Genomic DNA, 22889 nt, shown 5'->3' on the forward strand with positions numbered 1-22889 from the left:
ACTTTTTATAAAAGTCTTTTCCACGTGTGAGCATTGTGCATATGGACTCTCTAAATTTATGCACATTTGATTAATATTTTACATTTAATACTATAACGATTTTGAAGTTCTAGTTTTGAACCAAAAAGCTACAAGTCCTCACCTAATGGCCCTGAAATTTATTTTTTCCACTGTAGAAACATGCAGTTAATCAAGATACACAACCAGTTCCAGATGAAAACATTTCTTCTCAGTATGTTGAGATTGCATATCCATCATTATCAGTCTTCCTAAGGAGGAAAAAAAAAAAAAAAAGTTATTTGTTGCTAAGGAAGGTTGCAATACATATGTCTAGTTTCTTACGTGGCCTTCATTATTGTAGTATCTTAGCATTCTCAAAACAGATGGGGAGTTAAAGTACAGTGAAATTAAATTCAAAATTACACAGGAAGTCTACAGCAGACTTAGAAACTTAAATGAGTCTCCCAGGTTGTTTAATCTAAATTGTGTAGTCATTATAAGAAAGCTGTAGTATCTGAAGTAAGGATCTTCTGTATAACCTCATTAGAAATCATGACAACCCATTGACACATGAAAAAATGAAGGAGAGTCTCCTATAATTATCATGGTTCTGTGCTTGACGATTTGGTTATTGCAATTGTCGTGAAGACACCTCAAGCTAACTCTTCACATTCATTTAATAATTAGTCTATCAGCTAAGATATACTGTTTTACATATTTCTTCATTTACAAATACATATTTTTTTACCGTGATGTTCAGAAATGACCCTCAAATTCATCATCCCCTAAGTTCTGTGTTCTGAAGACTCTAAAGCTAGTAATAGCCATACTTTCTCAGAAGGTGTACTGTTTCAATAAGTATATATTGCCAGTGATAAAACTAAAATGAAAGACTTATGTAGATCAGAGGTTTTAAGTGCCAATCTTAGACACTGGCTTAGTGTTTCAAAAAGAAAAAAAAAAAAAAGGAAAATAAAAAAGGTATGGTTACTATATTGCTGACAATATATTCAGAAACACCCTGTTGTTTTTTTTTTTTGAAGTTTCTGTCCAAGTACAGTTAAATCTACTCTAGCATTATTTTACAATCAGACTCAGACTGTATCACAATGCGATGACAGCAGTCTGCAGTAACGATAGCTTATTGTTTTTGAAAAATTCCCTACCTCTTAAGTCATAGAGCAAACTAAAGATACTATTACAGGTTATCTAATTATTTGTGGTGTTTTTGTTTTGTTTTGTTTTGTTTTTTCAACTTCCTGTTTATAACATTGATTTAATTTGTTTAACCTGCACTCCAGTTATATTTTCAGTGGAATAATTCTTGTTTACTAAATGTTTAGCCTAATGTATATGCTTGAATATCAGTGGTTTTTGGATTAAGTTTTTGGCACTGAGAATTTGATCCTATCTTCAGTTCTTAGGTTTAATCTGACATGGTAGTGTAGTTTTAAAAAGCTTGGATGCTTGTGTATGTTAGTGGGCAGCATCAGGCTCCTCAGCATTTAGAAACTGTTTCTAGATTCTCCACCTTGTGTTGTTTAATATGGAAATTACTTTATTAAAAATACCTTGGTTTGCCTCAGTGCATCTGTTTCTATGCAACAGCAAAGGCACCTGTGTCCTATTAATACTTACATTATGCAGCACATTTGAAAATGTTATAACTCAGGTGGATTATCCTCAAGGGAGCCACATGCATCGCTCTTGCATCAGCTCTTGCTCTGTGTATTTGTCAAATTGTTAAATGATCTTCAGGTTACTCCAACATGTTTGCAACTTGAATCCTTAAAAACACGTTACTCAAGCAAATAAAGAAACTGATTCCAGCTGGCTTGTAGCAGGTCTTCATGTTTTCTAGTTGCCTGGTATTGATTCTGAACTGATCCAGTCTTTCGTACTGCTATTTAAAAGAAAAGAAGATATAGCTGGTAGGTTTTCTATGTTTGCTTGCAATCAGCTTTGTCCATTATTCAGCTAGAAATGATAGTGTCTCTGGTGCTACTTCTCATCTAGGTTATTTTTAGTGTAACATCAAAGATTGTGGAAATATTTTTGTGATTGGAATAGATATTTTGCGACTATAGCAGTGTTAATTCAGTATGCACATTAACATATGGTATTTAGATCTCAGGCTTCAGTTGACTCCCACGGTAAAGATGAGGAAGAAGTCCTTCTGCCTGGAGTCATATTTAATTCACCCTAAAACCAAGAGTGTAAATTGACATCAAGGCTATGAAGCAGGACTGCATATTACTTCATTGTCTAAATAGGCTGTGAAACTTTTTTTTTCTTTTGTGAAGTAAACGTTGGTCTCTACGAGTGGTCTAGTAGGATTCTAGGCCAATCCTATGTTAAGTTTCAGATGTATTATGCAAAGACATGGACTCTGAAAGTTCAAAAAATGGCTCTATCTGGAATCAAATGTATGGAAGGAGCATTGTGAAATTTTTACAAGCGATTGTTGGGAGAACTCAGTAAAAAGGTAAACTGATACAAAAGATATACAATAGAAGTTATGTCAATGTAGAGTTCTTCCTAACAGTCTTTTGAAGGCCTTTTGAATTAATTAATATCCTCTCATCTCTGGAAATGGTTCTTACCTGCCTTAGTTCATTGGAAAGTGTGTGAGACACTCTGCTTGTATTCTGGCAAACAAAAAGGCTATCAGTTTCCTGGGCTGTCTGTTTCAATAGCATTAAATACACTAACCACTACTGTTTTTCTTTAGAAGTCAAGTGTATGAAATCATTTATTTTTATTTCTTTTAAAACATGCATTTTCACTTACTTGCTCTTTGCTCTGTGTGAAATGTAAACTGATATTATCTTTGATAATGGACATTCCTTTGTTTCTCAGGGTCATCTTTCAATTGAGATCCAGATATCAAGGGTTTACATGGAGCAAATAATTCATTTTTGTTTTCTGATGCTTTCCTAGATAATCCCCTTGTCAAATCCTAACAACTTGTAAAGACTGTAGATTTAAGGGCAGAAGGTATAGCCCTGATCCCATGAAAGGGAAAACATGTATGACAACTACAGCATATGATGTATGGAATGGTTGTACTGCTCTGTTAAATTAATCGTTATATCATATCTGCTTCTACCATGTTTCTGATGGTAGGTTTTTTTTTGTTTGTTTGTTTTTTGATTTATTTTTTTTTAAGCTGGAAGCAAGAAAATTGTATACATAACTCAAAAGTACAAAATTAGTTTTGACTAAATGTCTGTTTTGAGATGAAAAATACATTAAAAAAGTGTATTGTTTATAGATAAAATATTTTGAAAGAACTGAAGAATTTGCATAATTGTATAATATACAAAAAATAATATTTTAGAAAATAAGATTTGTAAATTTACCAAAGTGATACTTATGGGTACAGGATTTTAAGGTCTTGGTAATACATTCTTAATGTTCTACAGTATCCACTGCAGAAAACTGCATTTACTGTTTGTATGTCTGTTCATACATGAGATTATATAATGACTGGGCTTCCTGCCTGAATTGCTGGCATTAATCGTAATTGCCAAAATCAACAATATGAATGTCTGTTAATAGCCTTCCTTTGAAACTTGTTCTGAGCTCCATTCTTACCAAGTGTTCAATTATTAAAATGGAAAGGTATTTTCTTATTGATATAAAGATAAAGAACAAAGGTAGTAGCATTTACAGATGTATATTTTTTTTTCTCTGTAGCTAAGCTAGAACTAAAAGCTGGAAGTTTTCACTAGTAGACACCACTCTTTCAGATTTTTATTTAGGATTCTGATGTTATCACTAGGCTGATTCAAGTCTCTAGCAGATTACAGAATTCTAAATGACATTTGGTTCTGCCATATGTCATTGTGTGTTGTGGCATTCCAGAGTAATATCATGATTTATCAAGTTTATCAATACTTAATTTATCCTTAATATAGTTTTATATAATCCACCTATTCATTTGACTTTTACTCTTAGTCACTAAGTGCCAAAGTACAGACACATACTATATCCTGGAAGGTGGTATTTTGAAGCACCCTTATGCAGTAGTTTAGAGGTTTAGTAACCGATGAGCAGAAAGGCAACTGTGTTGCATTATGGTATTTTTCAGATGAAATCTCAAAAGGTGTGATTTTGAGATTGTACCAATATGCTGTGAAAATTTACCTAGAAAATTAAGAGAGTAGGTATCAAATATATAAATTAAAATAGTAAGTTTTTTAGTTGCTAGCTATCAGTGTTGCATTTATTTTAGCTGATTATACTGTATTATGCCATTAAGTCTATTTATGTGTATTTGGAGTTTGATAAAGTCAGGAAAAGGAATCAAGACATAATTAGTATATAGGCTAAACAAGTTTATAGACAGCAACAGCAACAAATTCAATGACGTTCTGGAAATATTTTGGTTTTACTCATATATATATATATTTCATATTTAACAGAATAAATGCAGATTACAAAGGCTAGTTAGGAAATGAGCATGTAAAAATATTTCTGGGCTGCAATGGTTTGCCCATTCAATGGTGCTCTACAAAATGGTAAGTGTAAGAGCTGAAATAATGTGGAAAATTGCTAAAGCAAAAAGAAATGACTACAAGGAAATTAGGTTGATGTTGCACATTTCTTTGGAGGTTGGTTGTACTCTTTGTTTTACTGATGTATTGCCCACAATAATTCATTCTCATATCAACAACAAAAAATGAAAACTTGCAAATACCAGTGCAGAAGTATTTGGTTAGGAACTCAATTATCTCGAAAATGAAATATAAATACATAGAAGGAGGGAAAACATAAAGGAGAAGAATTTCTATTTCTGTAATTATTATTTTCATCTCTAGTAAAGCCACGAATAATTTGCTTCTGTTATGCCTTTCATTTGATTTTTACATAGAACAATATTCCAACTGAATGCTCTGGACTGTGAAGAGAATTCAGTTTCCTTAGAACAATATAGTCAAGAATTTTTTCTTTGTGTTTTGTCCGTGTTTTGCAGTTAATGTAAAACTTTACCTATGTACATGTACTGTGAAGTCAACTAAGAAAGAAGTGGTATAATAAATAAATAACACGTGAATATATTTCCACTTTGAGTAATGGCTGCAGGAGCCTGTATTCTGAGCATAAGATAATACATTATATTTCTTTCTGTTAATCAATGGTTATTAAAAGCTTAATCAGAAGCACAGTGAAGTCAATTGAAAGAATCTACTACTTCAAAGTTTAATTTAGTAATGGTCGTTAACACACACACACACACACCGCACACACCTGGGAAGCTGCAGAGGTCTTTTTTCCTCTCTCCCAGGTCACATATACAATTACTTGAATAATGGAAGCAAGTTAGATTTATATATATATATGTATATTTATGTATGTGGTATAAATATAGCGACTAAAACATTCACCTGCTGATGACTGTTCTCACTGTATATTTTGATCTAGATCAAACAGGTATGAACAGGCAGATGTTAAAAGTCCAGTTTTCTTCATTGAAATCTGGGACTTCCTTTTGCTTCATTGAAAATCATCATCATAACTACAGTCTCTGAATTCTGCTTCCTCCCTTAAAAACAAACAAACAAACAAAAACTTTGGAAATAAGATTAAACATAGTTAATCTTAAAATCCATTGATTTGATAAAATCAACTATTTATTCATAGGAAGGTTAATATTTGGGTAAGTTTTGTATGGAAGTCATGGTCAGAGATGAGGATGGAGATGTATTAGCAGACAACTACAAGCAAACCTTGCTGATAACTTTCATCCCCCAGTGTATCTGTCATATAATTGTTCATTTAATCTTTGTGAATGTAATTATTCATGAATCTTTAATAGAAATTTACTAAAGGTTCTTATGTGACTTAAGAGCCTAAGTCTCATAATCATAAATTAATTACATGAGTAGATACCAGAGACCCGTTGACAATCAATTAGATTTTCTAGAAAACAGAATTTAGGCATATGAACATTCAGGTTTTGGAATATTTTTGTCCTATATTTTTCTTACAAAGCAGAGAGAACAATTTCTGCTATTAGCTATTGAATCTGAAAAGAGGATACATATGTAAATGTTTCAAAAAAAAAACAAAAAAACTTTACATGAATGAAAACAACAGCCATTCTTCTCAATAAACTTTAGATCCAACGGGAGGAAATAGATGAGCAAATATCTGTTTTCTCATGGAATATATACTTCGAACCCTCTGATCATATAGAAACCTCCCAATGCAAAAAAGCTTTACACAGTGTCAGGTGTTTAGTTTTGCTAAAATGAGCCTGACCAGTAGGTCAATTCTGAGATTTGTTCAGAAGCAAGGGAAAGAAATGTAACAAAGAGGAGTGCAATACTAAAGAAGCTCCTAGAATGGCCTGAACATAAATTACTACCACAGGTTATTTTAAAAATGGTCTGATTAGTAGTCTGTTTGCAGGAAGTTCGCATGCTGCTCTTGTGACTCTTCTTGGATTTCTTTGTGGTAAAAGACCAAAGTTTCAGATGTCACCACCATCAAACAGCAGGAATGAACATCTGCTGCCCTCATAAACTTCCGTTAGATAACTTCCCTGACGTCTCTGAGAGTAAGCCTCAGTATGGCCTTGGAGATACTGAAGTATTGTCGAGGGCAGGTGGCCAAATTAAAATTATTTACTTATACAGCACAGACATGTTATTAAAAGTTCATAAATTAGTCCAATGAAGTGCATACTACAGAAGGGGAGGAGTGGATCTGCATAAGAGAAAATCTGATAACAGTAAACTATTGTTATTGTACTCACATAGGTAGTCAAATTTGCTCTTTTTTGCATAAATGGGAGACTATTATGCTAGTAATTCCCTATATTCAAAATATATATACACGCAGAAAGTGTGTGTGAATTACAACATATGGGCTATATGTAGTGATGTGGAAATTTAATATATATATATATATGATCAAATGTTTTATTCTTGAGAGCTTTTTCTTTCAGAAATGAATCTCCTTATCTCAGTCACGAATAAAGCTTATGAATTATTATACCACTTGAAATCTTAGTCAGACTCACATATCAAGCTGACAAGAAGTCCATTATGAAAAATAGAAATGAAAATACCTTATAAGTAATTGTTGTCTTGACTAATACTTGATACAAAATAATAATAATAATAATATGGGTGATATGGGTGGAGATGAAATAAATGGCTATGTGTTAATGTCCTCATCCAGTAACAGGAATTACTAGAAGTTTAACCACAATAACATTCTCAGAAACAGTTGTACACACACAATCTGAATAGTTTTTTTTTGTTTGTTTTGGTTAGTTGGCTTTTGTTTGTTTTCCTAAGAACAGAAATATGAAATAGGGTTCTATTTCTACATCTCAGAATTTGAGATGGGGTGTTCAACTGATTTTTAAGTTAAAATCATTTAATTATGAAATAGTATAAATATAAATGCATCCAATGTAGTGTTTATCATCCTTATTCTTTATTATACAGTTTTCTTTTGTGTATTTGGAAACTGCAGTATATTTAACAGAAATGTTACTGGCAACATTTGACTTTCTATCATTTCTTTTTAAGCCTCTTCTGTAGTAAGGAGAAAGGTGGAGGCAGGGCAGGTCTCAGTGCAGGGCTGCTAAGTATCCTGTTAGGTCTGTGTGGCATATGAAACAGCATCTCAAATAAATAAATTCAGATAGCTTGGTAATTTGAACCTATTGGAAACAAATTGAGTTGTGACCTGCAAGTGTCACAGGTTTCAGTGTTTATCCAAGTTGATCTGAACAAAAGCGTGCTTTGATCAAGACAGAGCATAGCATACAGATAATCCATGACTCGTTGCTCCATGCTCCTCTAGCTAATTACTCAAATACTGTCTTTTTGAAAGCATGTAACTCAGCTCTTTAGAGAAATGTCGTCTTTTTTGGTTTATCAAGTGTTTCCCCTGACTAAAACTCCACATGAAACAGTGTTTAATGTTCATAGTCATCAGTCACTCTGCTTAGAGAGAAAAGTCACTAGTTCTTATGCAAAAAATCCTCCCACTCCAGAGCGTTTTACTGTGTCACTTCAGAAATCTGTCTCTAGTTCATGTACTTTAATGTCAATAGAATGTGCTTCTGTTTTTTTATCCCTAAACTTTAACATTTTGGCAGTTGTGAAAGTGATCAGTTGACCATCTGATAGACTCAGTCAAGTTGCATGTCAGACTTTTCAAATTGCTGACTGCAGCTGTTATGAAGTCTGGAAACCTGACTAAAAGCAAGTTCTAGTTTGATTTTTTTGACTCCTTAACCTTTTCAGTGAGTTCCACCCCTGAATTCCAACCAGCCTGAAGAAAGGCCAGGTAATTACTTTGTGATAAGAAGAGCAGCACTGAAGGATTTGCCTGGGGCTCATAACACTGATGGTCTGATAAAACTCAACAAAGTCCAGGGCCCCAAAAGACTGCCAAGGCTGGATCTGCTGTAGGCTAATATGCTTAGAGGAAAGGTCAGGCAGTTGTGGAAGGCCGAGCAGCAGACTGCCTCTCAGCTCTGTGGCAGGTGGTGTTCAGAAACTGAATGGGTGACAGACAGGGATTGATATAAATGAGTTAACTGATTCTCCTTTTCTTTAGGCCCACATTCCCCAGACGTGTGAGCAGGTGTCTGTGCTGTCATTACAAACAACTGGAGCTGTTATCTGAGCCTCTTGCATAATTGCAGTGGGACAGGAAGACCTGGAGTGTCAGGGCGCAGGTCTAAAAGGTTACCTCCACCCTTCTTTTAAACAAAGTCATGCATTTTTATCAGAATGAGTTGTTCACATCAGAAGATAATTCTTTCTGTCTTCTCTTCTCGATGCTGGCATATTTCTAGAGGAAAAAAAAAAAAAAAAAGTTCTTGCTAGCATCCTATTATCTCAGCCATCCATCCTGATAGGTGTGGTGAAGTGGTTCTGTTAACCATTGAAAAATCACAGAAGCTTTTTAGCTTTGATTTATGACAGGAACCAGAATAACACCTGGATAATTCGAACAGGTGAAGAACACAGTAGTGGTTTTAAAGCACTTTCAGTAATTCTCACCTCTGCCTTGTTTTATCTGAGTGCAGTCAGATGGCCAGGTGCCTTCAACATAGCTATAGTTTTCAACAGTGGCTTCTACAAACAGTGATTACAGACTAAATGATGGAGGACTGCTCTTGAACTTGTTATAAATACAGTAGCCTTCATTTGCTTGAAGAAGATTGTGTAACTAAGGAAGAAGGACAGACTAATTATCAACAATCAGAAGTGAGTTGTCTTTTAAGATTTGTCTCTACTTAATAATCTTCCTTACCAGTGTCCTTTTTTCAAAGAGATATAGTGGAATTGACTTTAAAGTATTGTAAGAGATAAATGCCTTACACCTGGGCACAAATTTGTCTTAGGAGTAAAATTAATCTATTCATTGGAATTATCTCACAGTCTGAAATTGCATTTGTCTTCTTAATTATGTATTTAAGTATGAATTGTGTTATTAGCCATTGCAGAAAAAGGAGTTGGAAGAAGTTTGAGCAACTCTCAGGCAAATTGTGTAAGATTTTTAAATTTTATATGTAAGTATGATGCTTGGTAAGAATCGTCACTTAAAATCTTATTAAATACCAGTCAGACCATAAATGCACTTTTCTTGAAAGAAAGCTGAAAAATATATATATATATATATATTTTATATACTACTATTTACCTTTCAGTAATCTCAGTGTTTTCAGCAATTCTGCATCTTTCATTGTTGTTCTCTGTTTCTTCTTTCTTCATATGAGTCAGAGTAGATATTTTAAAAACTTTTGGACTGGCAACCTAGAAACTGAAGAAAACTTTCTTCTCTGCTGAAATAACTGAGTCAGAAGGAATCACTTTCAGTGGGTGAGTTGTGACCCAACCTGTCACTGGTTTCTTTTCTGAATCAGCTAAACAGCAGATACCTCTCAAAATTTTATGGTAATTATGAAGTTGACTTCACTACCTGTTTTTATGTAAGCTTCTGAACAGCCACCATCAGATAGTATTTAGTCTTCCAGGATTTCCTGACTGATGGTTATGAATGTAACTGGGAAAGCGCCTGCAAATGGGTTAACTTAAATAAGTGTTCAGGTATACTGTCTAGTCCAACCTTTGCTTTATTTCTTGATAGTTTTTGAGGGACAAAGGGAGGTGTTTCTGGTAGATTTTTGTTATTTCTGTCTTTAGGTAAACACTGAACTATAAGGTTTGTTGCCAATTAAAATAATAATATCAGGACAGAAAACTCTGCTATTATTTACACTACGAAAATGATTTAGTTGCTATGTAGTTCTTTGAATGGAAATGAAGATAGAATTTGGATAAATCTTGAACAGCTTCTGTTTATACAATCAGACGTGCGGTTTTACTACTATTATCTCAACATGGAACTCTGACAAAAACCAAACCTACTGGAAAGATGATATTTTTGTGTGATTTAGGAGAGGAATTGAAGTAACATAATAATATTGGGCAATGATAACAGTATTCAGCAAAGGAAAAACTGCATTTCCTTGTGAGCTTTTTATTTGTGTCTGAAAAATACACTAATTATTCACTGAGGATAAACAGTTTTGACAAAATTTCAAACCTTTGTTCTATTTTTTTTTTTTTTTGCTCTGTCTTAGAAAGATACTGTATTTAACTTGCATGGCAAATCCATAGATGTCCTAAAATGTTGTTGTTCATCTGGGTATATGAGGTATAACAGATATGTGGAAGGACAGTGGTCCTGTGATTGTGAGTTTTTTTGTGTATCCCCAAAAATAAAGGTTGGCATGACCACAATTTTTTTTGTATGTGAAAGGTTGAAGTCACAAGGTGGGACTTTGAAATTGAAATGGTGTATCAGACAGGTTTTAGTTGTACATTCATGGGGAAACTTTGCTGACTAGAGTGGAACACAGAGCTGCAATGCTCTTTTTCAAGATAGGGTGATATAAATGGGGAAAATAAACCCAAAACTTAGAAGGAAAAGGGTGTCCTGTGTAAAGTTTGAACATGGCTAGAGATGCTCTGTCAAAATAGTAGAATTGTAATCAAAAGCAGCTGTGGGCATTGTTTCATTTCTGTTGTCACCTCTAGGTCAGTGTATGGAGGTCATTAGTAACTTTTGCTGATAGTGACTGTGTGCAGGTACTTGCAGACTCTGGTGCTCATGCATACACAGCAAAGATTTTAAAAAGCACTCTGGTGCCTTGAAATGACTTCTTCTCGGAATGAGTGTCTGTGGCAGTGCTAAATGTTCCTTTCCTAGCAGAGAAGTGCCATAGGCACTTTTAATTGAATTTAGAAGCTGATAGAAAGAGCCAAACTGTATGCTGAAATCCTGCTGTCTATCTGCAGTGTAAGTCTAGCAGACAGGAACAGCAAAAGCTTCTGACATTCAGTAAACCCTGAAAGAGGGCTCCAGAGGGACTGCGTCTTGGAGTTGAACTGTAACCTTTTTCTCTGTGGGCGTCACAATATTTGTCTCACTGCAAAAAAAAGCGCTATCTCGTGCTCTAAACTTGATGTTGCCTATGACACAGGCATCTTTCCCTTGAGAGGTAAGATAAACCTGCTAATTTATTTCATATAGGTATTAAAGATTTCTGTGTTCTTGCTGGGATAGATAAACCAACTCCTTTCACTAGTTTCCTGTCAAATAGTTTCCTCTATTGCTACCACTGCAGCAATGCATATAGTAGCCTACCCCCATCTTTAAAAGTGTGGTTGTTGGCCTGCCAGTCTGCATTGTGAATTGCCTGGGAGAAAAGCACTATTGTTGTTGCAATTGTAAGGGGAAGAACAGGTGCTGTCCTAGTTGCTGTAGGTGAGTTGTAAGAAAATAATAGAATAATGGGCAGGTTGTTGCCTGCAGGTAGTTTTCAGTTGCCTGCAGTTTTGTTAGAGGAGTTGGGAATGTTCTCCCAGAAACATTTTTTTGTGGATTCATTATTAACTGAATTCTGCCCAGCTGAACAAAACAGTCAGTAGTATTTACCATATACTATATAGGTGAGATTTTCAAAAGCAGACTCCAACAGTTTTGAAAGTGTCAGCTGGCATTGTTTTGCTGAAGTTTTCCACTCCTTAAAATGAGGAATTATATATTTTTACAAGTTCCTCTATTTAGTACAAAATGGTCAGGACTTCATTCATGTCACTTATTCATACAGAATATGGGTCTGAAGAAAACTATTTCACAGTAAATACCATAATGTTTTTATGTTTTCTGCAAAAAACAGTGTCTGAGAAGTAATTTGCCTGTTCATGTTGTAGCCACTGATCTTGGAAATCTGAGGGAATCCTTCTCTCTGAGGCATTTTATCAGGCAGATCTCATTAGAATTGCATGAAAATAGAGTGTTTTCCATTAAAAGTTATAATTTTGGCAGATTTATTAATACCATATCAGTTTGGGCCATTTTTTTCTGTCTTGTGTCAGTGTAGCTAGTCTATGAGAGTAGAAGGATCAGCTTCCTATATCCTTCTTTACTTGGTTATAACACTTTTCAGTAAACTTGGAGAACTTTGTTATTAGTTTATCTAGGGAGATCTCAAGATTTTCAGAACAAGAAATAACACATATTCCTAAGTGGACTGCTGTTTGTTTGTTTGTTTTCCAGACTACAGTGGTATAATTTTGATTAATTGAAAATAGAATAACTAGAATAACCCTGCTTAAAATGTATCTGGTACAGTCTAAATGTCCATGTTCCAGTTGGTATTTATTCTTACTTTAAGCCACACACTACTCAACTGAAAACTTTTACCTATACATTCTGCTGTTTTGATTGAAATGATGGGGAACATTTGCTGTCTTTCCTGTTCACTTCAAAGTTGGTAACTTTATCATCTCTACATATGCCAGATACTGCTCTGCAGCATCTGGCTGTTAAGCTGTTTAAGCTCCCTGGGAGAATCTTGGTTTAAGTCCATGACTAACAATCGTATAAAAATATGTCCAAGCCAGATGCCTTTCAACTTCTGTAGCTTTTGATATTGGGGTGTATAAAGTAGTCAGTCTAGTTCTCAAAAAGTCTCCAAGTAAATCCCTAACCCCCACCCCCACCCTCCCCCACCCCCCAAAGAATAACAAACGTGTGGTTTAAATAGATAAAATATTTAGGTGTCTTTCTGACCTTGATGAGAGTTTGAATATATTACTTATTTTTGTGATTTCATCTGGAGATCTTCTAGACATAAGATGTATGTTTTATGGCGTCAGCTCTTTGACATTTCAGAGTGTTCAGCTTGAACACATTTGGTTGTGGAGACCAAAGCTATACATGTGTTAGGATAATTAAAAGGGTAACTAAAAACAAACAAAAAAAAGGCAAGTTTATATACATATAAATAATAATAATAATAATAAAGCAAGTTTATATACATATGTTTAGAAAAATCAGTAATACTTTAAGTTGCTGAGAAATTATATGAACATTGGAAAAAAATAGTCAAGGTCTAGTATTACTTCTTCTGTAATAGTAGTTTTTAGAAAATAATTAAAGCTGGAACATTTAACTTGATTCTGTAGTCTAAAATTTCTATTTGCCTCTTAGGAATAATATTAATAGTTTCCTAAGAGTGTTGCAAAAAGGCTTCTACTTCACTGAAAACAGCATAATCAATTATTCAGGAATGCTAGGAAAATTAACTTATTTTTCCATTTTAAACTACAAAAGTTAATAGGAAGACAATAAATACTTTTTATTTAAAGATTTCTTTATGTTTGAATTTGAATTATTATGGTTATTTAATTTCAAATTTCAACTTGAAATTTATTTTCTGAAGAATTTTTTAAAAAAAAAAAAAATGTGTTGGTCTTCATTTCTCAAACCATACAGCTTTTATGTTTTTACCTCTTAGCTGTTCTCTGCCTTGTTTTTCCTTCCTGAAAAGGAAAGAAAGAGTTTTGCTAAAATAGTTCTTTCCCAAAATTGATTTTCGTTTTTTTCTTGCAAAAAATTAGATTTATTTTTCTAAGTTGAAACTGTTTTTCCCCAATAGAGGAAATCTCTTTGCTGCAAAAATGAACAAATAATAATTGAAGAAACTAATAAATTAGACATTATTAGTAGTATGATCCAAACAAGGAAAGAGAAATTCAGGAAAAATAATTAAATATATCTGGATTCCACAGTAAGATCTTCATAATAGCTCTCTGAACCTTTATCCGAATTCTACCATTCTGTCCTTAATGTAGTGTTGGCCATTGCTTTACAGCGTTCCAGTGCTTGACAGTGTATGCACAATCAGTGCAAAGTAAATATCAACATGTGCAACAAAAAAGCAAAGCAAAACAGTGGGATCTTAGAAATATGTGTGGCTTTAAATTAAATTAGTTAATGTTGTATGATTCCAGCCCACTCCATTGCTTATTTATGAAAGATTTGCAAATGGTTCAAGTCATATGGTAATCCTCAACTGACCTATTACACATAACATCCCCAGATAGCTCTGATTTATGTCTCTTGAAGGTGTAATAAACAAAGTTAAATTCTATTGAATGCAAAATGTTGCCGTTACATTCTAGCTGAATTCTTTTCTAAAGGAAGGTTGCGGTTAGGTGGGCATAGGGGAAAGGGAAAGAAAAATAAATGTGTGGTAGGATAAAAAGGCTTTAATTACTACAAGTTATGTATAGGTTTTTAATGGAATTTAACTACCCAAATTGGACATGTGACCATACAAAGAGCTGTAAAGCCTTTACTTGCAAAAGGTATCGAAGTTTCAGAAACTTTCTTTAGAAGTAGAGCTCCTACTCTTGGGACATAATTCAAACAAACACTAAAAGGTCAAAATGTCTTCTCATTGCAACACAGTACATAATATTCTGCAAAGCCATGACTTTGCAAATTCATGCTGTCATTAATGTTGGAAAAGACCTCCAAGATCATCTGGTCCAACCGTCCCCCTTACCACCAATATCACCCACTAAACTATGTCCCTGAATTATTCCAAATTTGTCAAATTATTCAGATTTTGAGGGGAAAACACACAGAAGAAGACTGGTACAAAAAAAAAAAAAAAAATCAGAGAAACTTCACCTAAGAATATATTATATAGGTATTGAATGAAAATCACAACATACAGCTGGTGGGTGTGGGTGTGTGTAAACATTATTTTATACTTTCACTTGTTTAAAATAAGAAATTTCTGTATGAAAAAAATGTTCGCTTGTTTTTTGTTTGTTTTTTAAAAAAAGGCACAAATGTTTTTATCATTTCATATTTCAGTTGTTTGTCTTCATCAGCTCAATGTTGTCTTCCATATCCTCCCAACATTACATTAGTATTTTTTTCAAAAGAGCAAAGAAAAGAGTTAAGCTGAAGGGTGAAAAAACGGACAAGGACCTTTTGCTCCTTTATAACAATAACGTTTTTTGTTTGTTTGTTTGTTTTTTATTTTCTAGTAAGTTATATTTTCTACCAACAGCTTCAGAGAAAATAAGCCTTTTGAACGATTTTAGAAGTGTTGTTACACTGTTTTCACTCTGATGCAATGATTTTATTACATTTCTGTATGCTAATAGAGAGCTATACTTTTTGCTACAATCACTAGGGGTGAAGTGAAAGATACGACCTCCAAGTGACTGTTAAACAAGTTGATATTGATTATGTTATTTATTGTGTACTCTTAAGTTTTAATTCACAAAATGCCATTTGAAATTATTTCTCCTTTTACTCATTTTAAATATCATCATATGAATTACAGTATGACTTGGGTTGGAGGGTACCTTAAAGATCACCTATTTCCAACTCCACTACCATGGGCAGGGATGCAACCCTCTGGTTGCCCAGGGCCTTGTCCAACTTGGTCTTGAACACCTCCAGGGATGAGGCATCCACAGCTTCTCTGGCTAACCTGTGCCAATGCCTCACCACCCTGAGTGAAGAGTTTCCACATAACATCTAATCTAACTCTCCTCTCTTTTAGTCTGAAACCCTCTTGTCCTGTCATCATCTGCTCAAGCAAAAAGTCACTCCCCATCTTTTTTATAAACCCCCTTTAAGTACTGAAAGGCTACAATGAGGTCTTCCTAGGGCTTTCTTTTCTCTAAGCTGAACAGCTCCAGTTCTCTCAGCCTTTCTTCATAAGAAGGGGCACCAGACCTGGATGCAGCACTCCAGGTGGGGTCTCACAAGGGCAGAGCAGAGGGGCACAATCACTTACTTTGACCTTCTGATCACGCCTATGTTGATATAGCCCAGGATGCAGTTGGCCTTCTGGGCTTCAAGCATGCACTGCTGGCTCATGTTGAGCCTTTTGTTCACCAGAACCCCCAAGTCCTTCTCTGCAGGGCTGCTCTCAATGCTTTCTTCTCCCAGTCTGTGCTGGTGTCTGGGATTACCCCAATCCAGGTGCAGCACCCTGCACTTGGAATTTGCAAACCTCATTAGGTCCACATGGGCCCGTTTCTCAAACTTGTCCAGGTCCCTTTGGATGGTATCCATTTCTTCTGTTGTATCAAATGCACCACTCAGCTTAGTGTCAAAAAGTGTGTTTGTGATCTTCTTTTTGTTGTTGTTGTTGTTGTTTTTTGTTCTTTTTTCCTATTCTTATATTTATTATCAGTCATAATACATATTAGAGATTACTGTTGTGGTTTTTAATACAAGACTTACAAGGCTTATGCTAATGCTGTCTAGACTGTTTTTATGTAAATTTTCTGAATGTGACCTACTTTCATCTCTGTTACTGCATCTGCAGATTCTCCTATTCATGTCATATTAATTCATCCAAGTTTAATGATTGTCCTGCCTCATTAACTGGACTTGCAGGACACATATGGGAGACCTCGATCGGGCCAAAACTCATTTCTCAGTCATGCCAAAAACATGTCAACATGTTTATTCAGCCCATTGTGACCCAATGATCTCAAGTAAATCTATATATTTTTAGTTATTATTAATGAATGTTGAGATCTATTTTGCAAAGTTTAACAAAACTACTTAATGATGGTCCGTCTATCTATACTTTAAATGATGAATGAATAACATACATTTTCACACAAGCAGATGCAGGAAGAAAAATTGAATTTTAATGATGAATTGCTTTGAGTATTGAAAAGAAGAAAATATTGCACTTTCAATTTGTGCTTTGATGAGAACTTTGATTCTAGCTTCTGCTAGAGTTTAATGCCTTTTGTTCCTTTGTAAATGTGGCAGTTTGTTGAATCGTGTTTGATGCTATTTTCTGTTTTTCCTTATCATTTACTAGCTAGATAGTACTAGCAGAAAACCTCACAACATATTTTACTAAAGAAAGCTGGAGCGAACATCAGATATTTTGGATAGCTATCTATGAAGCCAACTGCATTTGTCAATTCATTATTTAGATCCTCTGGAATGCCTCAGCTATTTCATAATGAACCCTGTTCCAACTTTCATTTAAATAATACAGTGTTACCCGATTCAATTCTCCTATTATTTTCATAAGCAATAGTGCTCAATAATGCTTATGAAAGCAATATTAATGTCAGCATTGTATAGTACATAATATTTCTTAATAATTGCGAGGAAAAAATAAAAGTGCCTTGAGTTACCCAGTTTATAGGTTAACTAAACAATAATAGATTTTTAGGAGTATCTCCTTGTTGCATCTTTCTGCCCCCAAGCTTACCTGTGCTTGACTGCATGTTGAGATGGTAAATTTTGCTTCTGACTTAGTTGTTGAAAATGTTGTATGCTTTGTGGAGATTATGGTTCCATACAAGATTTGGTTGCAGTTCATTGCTAGATGTTCTTGTCACAGTACACTTCAGTGAAATCTAAATGCAATACTTTTGACAAGGAACAATGTACATACAAGATCAGAAAAATGTCTTGAAAGTTAGATGCTTAGGCATTTACCCAGTCTTGCTAAACATGCATAAATTGATTGGGGAAAAAATCAGAATAACATTTGTGTTACTTTAGTTGTGCAAAAAGCTGAAAATACATAACTGATGTAGAGCTTCAGAAAGCACCCAATTGTGAAAGATGTGAATACTCCTTGCCTACTTAGATATTCTGTGTGTTTCACGATTCTATTGGTTACTAATTATTAGATTATAATTGTTTTACATGCAAAACATTTAGATATAGGAGTTATTCAAACATGTAGCCTGCTACTGATATATCAATAGGAAATTTTTACCTCAGCAGATGAAGTACTTCTCAATACAAAAGATTCACGCAAGACTGAGAGTTTTTAAATCCTCAGATAGAATTTTAAAGTGGTTTGTAATCGATTTCTAGGCCTTCTGTTGGGTTTCTACACTACTGTGAATTGTAATGTAGGGATAATTAGTAACTTTAATACTGAAGAGTTAGTGTTACTAAAATATATACTATAGAGTTACTGAAATATATACTATATTCTGGTGCGTAGAACATAGTTGCTTTCATTGCTTTGGTGTTCAAATTAAAGAGAAAGCAGAGGATCCTAAAATTAGCAAATTCAAATTCAAATGTTTTTAGTACATCAGAATCTCAAGCATTTCACTGATATTATTAATTTTCATGCTTAGGTGTGTTTTTTTTTTTTTTTCATTTTTTCTTTTTTTTTCTTTTTTTTTTTTGTGAGTAAGTGCAGCTAATATGAATATTTTTCATAGAATTTGAATATGAAACAGACCTGCTATGAACATAAGTGAATGTCTCATTGTGTGAGGGTTGTATTTGGACTAGATTTTCCAAAAGTGAATGTACATTTGCAATTAGCTATGACTCACAGGACATTAAAATTCTGCAGGAAATTAGTTTAATTGTATATAAAAACTGAGAAAATGCAAAACTTAGAATAACTTTTCTAATAGCATTAGAAAAAAAAAAAAAAAAAAAAAACCCTCAGTTATGTTAAACGGTACCACATTAACCAAACCAAGGGAAATCTTTAAAGCATTTACTTATAAAAATTAATTTGAATTTAGAACATATTCCATGCTGAGTAGATGGAACTGAACCCTAACCGGGCTAAATACTCCATTCAAGTAGTTCAAAAAGTCTGAGGTTTAGTAGGAAACTGCGGGATTTCAAATGCAAACCTAGGATGCTAAGTCAAGTTTTTTTTTTTAATATCACTGCACTCAATGCCTTGATTGTCCTTTGACTTGTGAGTTGGCTTTTACAGTGTTTTGAAATAAAGTTGAAAATACAATTTAAAAGGAGTTACTGAGGTGAACTTGTCAATTTTGCAGTGAATTTCTTGCTTAGGGATTGTGGGTACTGAAAGTAATGATTGAATAAGTGGTTTTGAGAACTGTCTATAACATAAGATTTGAAGAATTCTTTTCCTCTTTTTCTTATTTCTATTTTTTGAGGGGGAAATAGTCCTTCATTCTTTTCTCTGTCAAGCTTTTAGCAAGTGCCAATATCAGAATGTTTCTTAACTGCCCAGAGTGTCCTAGTATGGTTGGTATGTACAGTAATATATTTGTTTTCATTTATCTGTTTTTAAAAGAATTCTACAAATGGAAAATAATTTATACTTCAGTCCTATGTAAGTATAGGCATGGCTTCCTCAGCTGATCCTATCCTAATGTAAATGTGATGCCAATTTAATGTGGTATCTCATTTTTCTGTATGTGTCCATAGATAATATGACCTAAAAGATTTGCTTATGTTTCCTAGATATTTTACATTAGTGATTATATAACATGTTTAAGTGTAGGTTAAGGCACTTGTCATTATGCCCTTTCTCTCCATGGGCATTTCCTTTATTAAAGTTCAGTTTTAGGGACTATTTCCTCTTCATCAAGGCCAGGTTGGATGGAGCCTTTGAGCAACATGATCTAGTGGGAGGTGTCCCTGCCCATGTCAGGGGAGTTGGAACCAGATAATCTTTAAGGTCCCATCCAACCCAAACCATTTTATGATTCATTATATTTAGGATAAAAAAAATCACATATTATAAGTGGTTAAAAACCTTGCACTATAGAGCGATACACAGCACTAAAACTTTTATTAAACCCTGTGATATATTTAAAGATATCTTCAAACTTTTTTTTTTTTTTTTTTTTTTTTTTCCCTCCTAATAAGAACCACACAAGCATTTTCAAGGGAATGACAAAGACATTGCTGCAAGTAATGGTTATTTGTACCTTGTCATGCATCAACATTGTCACTTTGCAAATGTAGCATGAAGAGCTGAAAATCATCACTCTGAGTCATATTCAGTGACTTTTTTTTCTTTCCCATCTGCATTTTTTGCTATAATATATATTATGTTTATTTATCTCTTTCCTAAATTGCTGATATGAATTACAACTATTAAGGAATATGGGGAATGCATTGGTCAGAAGACTGAGTGAGAACAAGGATATAGATTTAAGCAAGTATGATTAAAATAGCGGTATGTGTTTTTTCTTCCTTACAAAACCCATTTTATTTTTTTTAATATGGTTGTTTCAAAAGGAATGGGAACCAAACAATAAAAAATGTAGATGGAAAAGCATAATGTTAAGTACAGGAAGAGCCATCTGAGGCTCTTGAGATTATTGGAAGTGTTTAATATTTCACTTTTGAGTCTGTGCAAAACTTTGTCAGTTTGAAAAGTACAAAACATGAGTGTGTGCTTTTTTTTTTTTTTTTTATGCAGAGATATAGAAATAGTTGACCTCCCAGTTCATCCCTTTAACTACAAAATCAAAAAGGAAAAGTATACTGTGATCAAATGAAAAAAAAAAAAAAAAAAAAGTTTTTTTCTCTTTCCTTCCTACTAAAAACAAACTATAAAAATTGTTTTAGACCCAAAGGCACATTTTGTTTGATCTGAATAAAATATTTATTTTATTTTATTCAGGATTTCTGTTTTTTTGAAAAATGACTTTTTAATCTCATTTCTGGAGTTGAATATGTTCTGAATAAACCCTCAGGAAGTGGCTAAACACCACACAACCTCTTATTAGTTGCCCCCTCTGCCACTGTGAGGTGGGGGAAGTGGAAAGGAGAAGAGTAAAATCAAGAACATTTGTGGGTTGAGATAAAAAATGTTTACTAAGTGAAGAAAAAGAAGAGAGAAAGAAAACGAAACAAACACAATTCAAAGACAATCACTCGTAATCTACCAAAGGTAGAATGATGCCAAGCTAGACCATGAGCAAAAGATGACTAACCTCCCTAAACCCACTCTTCCCTTTTATGTCTGAGCACGATGTATGGCGTGGAATCTCTCTGTGGTTAGTTTAGGTCATCTGTCTGATTGTGTTCCCTCCCAGCCTCTTGCACATTCCCTAATCTAATTCACTGGGGAACGCAGAGTAAGAAACAGAGAAGGCCTTCATGCTGTGCAAACTGTTCAACAATAGCTAAAACATACGTGTGGTATCACTACTGTTTTGATCACACATGTGAAACATGGCACCATATAAACTGCTGTGAAGAAAATTAACTCCGTCTCTGCCATAGGATGCAATAGAAGTACAGAGCACCATAGGGTGTCAATGAGGAGAAAGGCCTAGGAAGCCGACATTTGAGAAACAATTTGAAACACCTAATGTTGGAAAAAGAACAGAAGGAAGAGAGTTGGAAATTGAGGAATGATAACAGTCTTCAGCACGTGAAAAGTTATTGGAAAGGAGTGATCCCTGCTGCAGGTGGAAAAGATATGTAGCAGGTTTACTGTAGCAAGTTTTTTTCGAATTTAATATTGGGAATCACTTTATAATAGAGAGACTGAAATATTGGATTGTAAGGTCCAATAATATCTATCACTGAAGTCTTTCTGAACAAGTTAGGAAAAACATTTATCAAAAAGGATGATGGTTGACCTTGTGAGAGGTGTAGAGTGGTGAAAAAGGAAGAAATTACTTGTTGAAGGGACTGATTTTCTCAGTACAGAATAAGGTTAATGGGTTCCAGAGCCAAGGTAGTCTAGTTTTCCACTCCAAATTTGTAAACATACTTATAAATTTCTAGTGTTTCTTTTTTGTATTGGTGTTCAAGGTACAAGCATGTTCATAGTTCTGAAATTGTGAACAGACTAGTTTGTATGAGCTCTCTCACTTGGAAATAATGATAACATATTTCTGCTTTTTACAGCCTCTTTTCAGACTCTCACAATACATCAACTGCAATGATTTTCCCATAGATTGCAAGACTGTCTTGTTTTCCTTAAACAGTGGCAGTAATGGGATAAATTAATTAAACTGGTCACTTAAACTAATGACCATCGCTTGCAAGAGGCAAATAAACTGCTCATGGTCATGTGGGAGACATTCTGTGAGAATGAAGTGCAAGAATAATACAAAGCCACTCAAAGATAAATATTCTGTGTTTTTTTTATTTTATTTATTTATTTATTTATTTTCCAGGGGACATGAATTGATTTTCTCTTGGCAATTACCTTATGCAAATTTTTGGAATGTGGCTAGTTCAACAGGTAGGACTGTTTAAATTAGAGTGTTTTTTTTGTTGTTGTTTTTGTTTTTCTAGTTCTAGTGGCAAGATATGTAATTCAAAGGCAGGTTATTGTTCTGCACAGAGGGAAACAAATGCATGTTTATGACATCCTTAAATTTGTTCTCCCCCCGCCCCCCAGCAACACATCTTGTTTATTTGAGTGGCAGCTGAATAAAGTGAAGGGCAAAATGAAACAATTAACTGTTCTTTCCAAGACAATGAAGGTACCAAGTAAGATTTAGAAGAGATGGTTATAAACCCTGTTTTTGTATGTAAATCATAGCAGAAAGAGGCAAGTGTGATTGCAGAAAGTTTATTTCTGCTGCTTTTTCCAGCCCCTTGAGCTCAAGTTATGCAAACTCATGTAACTTTCATGCTTGTGAAATAAATATATTTCCCATTGGGAAGTTCTGGAGAGCCTAGGAAATGAGGAAACATTCTTCCCTTCATAGCCATCTTGTTAATGAGATTATAAAAAATAAATAAATAATTGCTACCATGGATTTATGACTTCTATCAGGCTTTCC

At 34.2% G+C, this 22889-nt stretch overlaps 1 protein-coding gene across 4 annotated transcripts in view; it reads left to right on the top strand.

Annotated features, from left to right (window-relative positions):
* Nucleotides 1-22889, top strand: part of LRRC4C (leucine rich repeat containing 4C) — a 498815-nt gene that overhangs the window by 366499 nt on the left and 109427 nt on the right. Inside the window, exon 1 of one of the 4 annotated variants that reach the window (XM_035326558.1) lies at nt 9836-9857. The exons of the other annotated variants lie outside the window; for them this stretch is intronic. The gene's annotated coding sequence lies outside the window, so the exon portion shown is untranslated. Of the gene's footprint in view, nt 1-9835; nt 9858-22889 lie in introns of those variants that run through there. 4 annotated transcript variants of the gene reach the window in all.

Source organism: Oxyura jamaicensis, chromosome 5, assembly GCF_011077185.1.
Source record: "Oxyura jamaicensis isolate SHBP4307 breed ruddy duck chromosome 5, BPBGC_Ojam_1.0, whole genome shotgun sequence".
Classification (NCBI taxonomy): Eukaryota; Metazoa; Chordata; class Aves; order Anseriformes; family Anatidae; genus Oxyura; species Oxyura jamaicensis.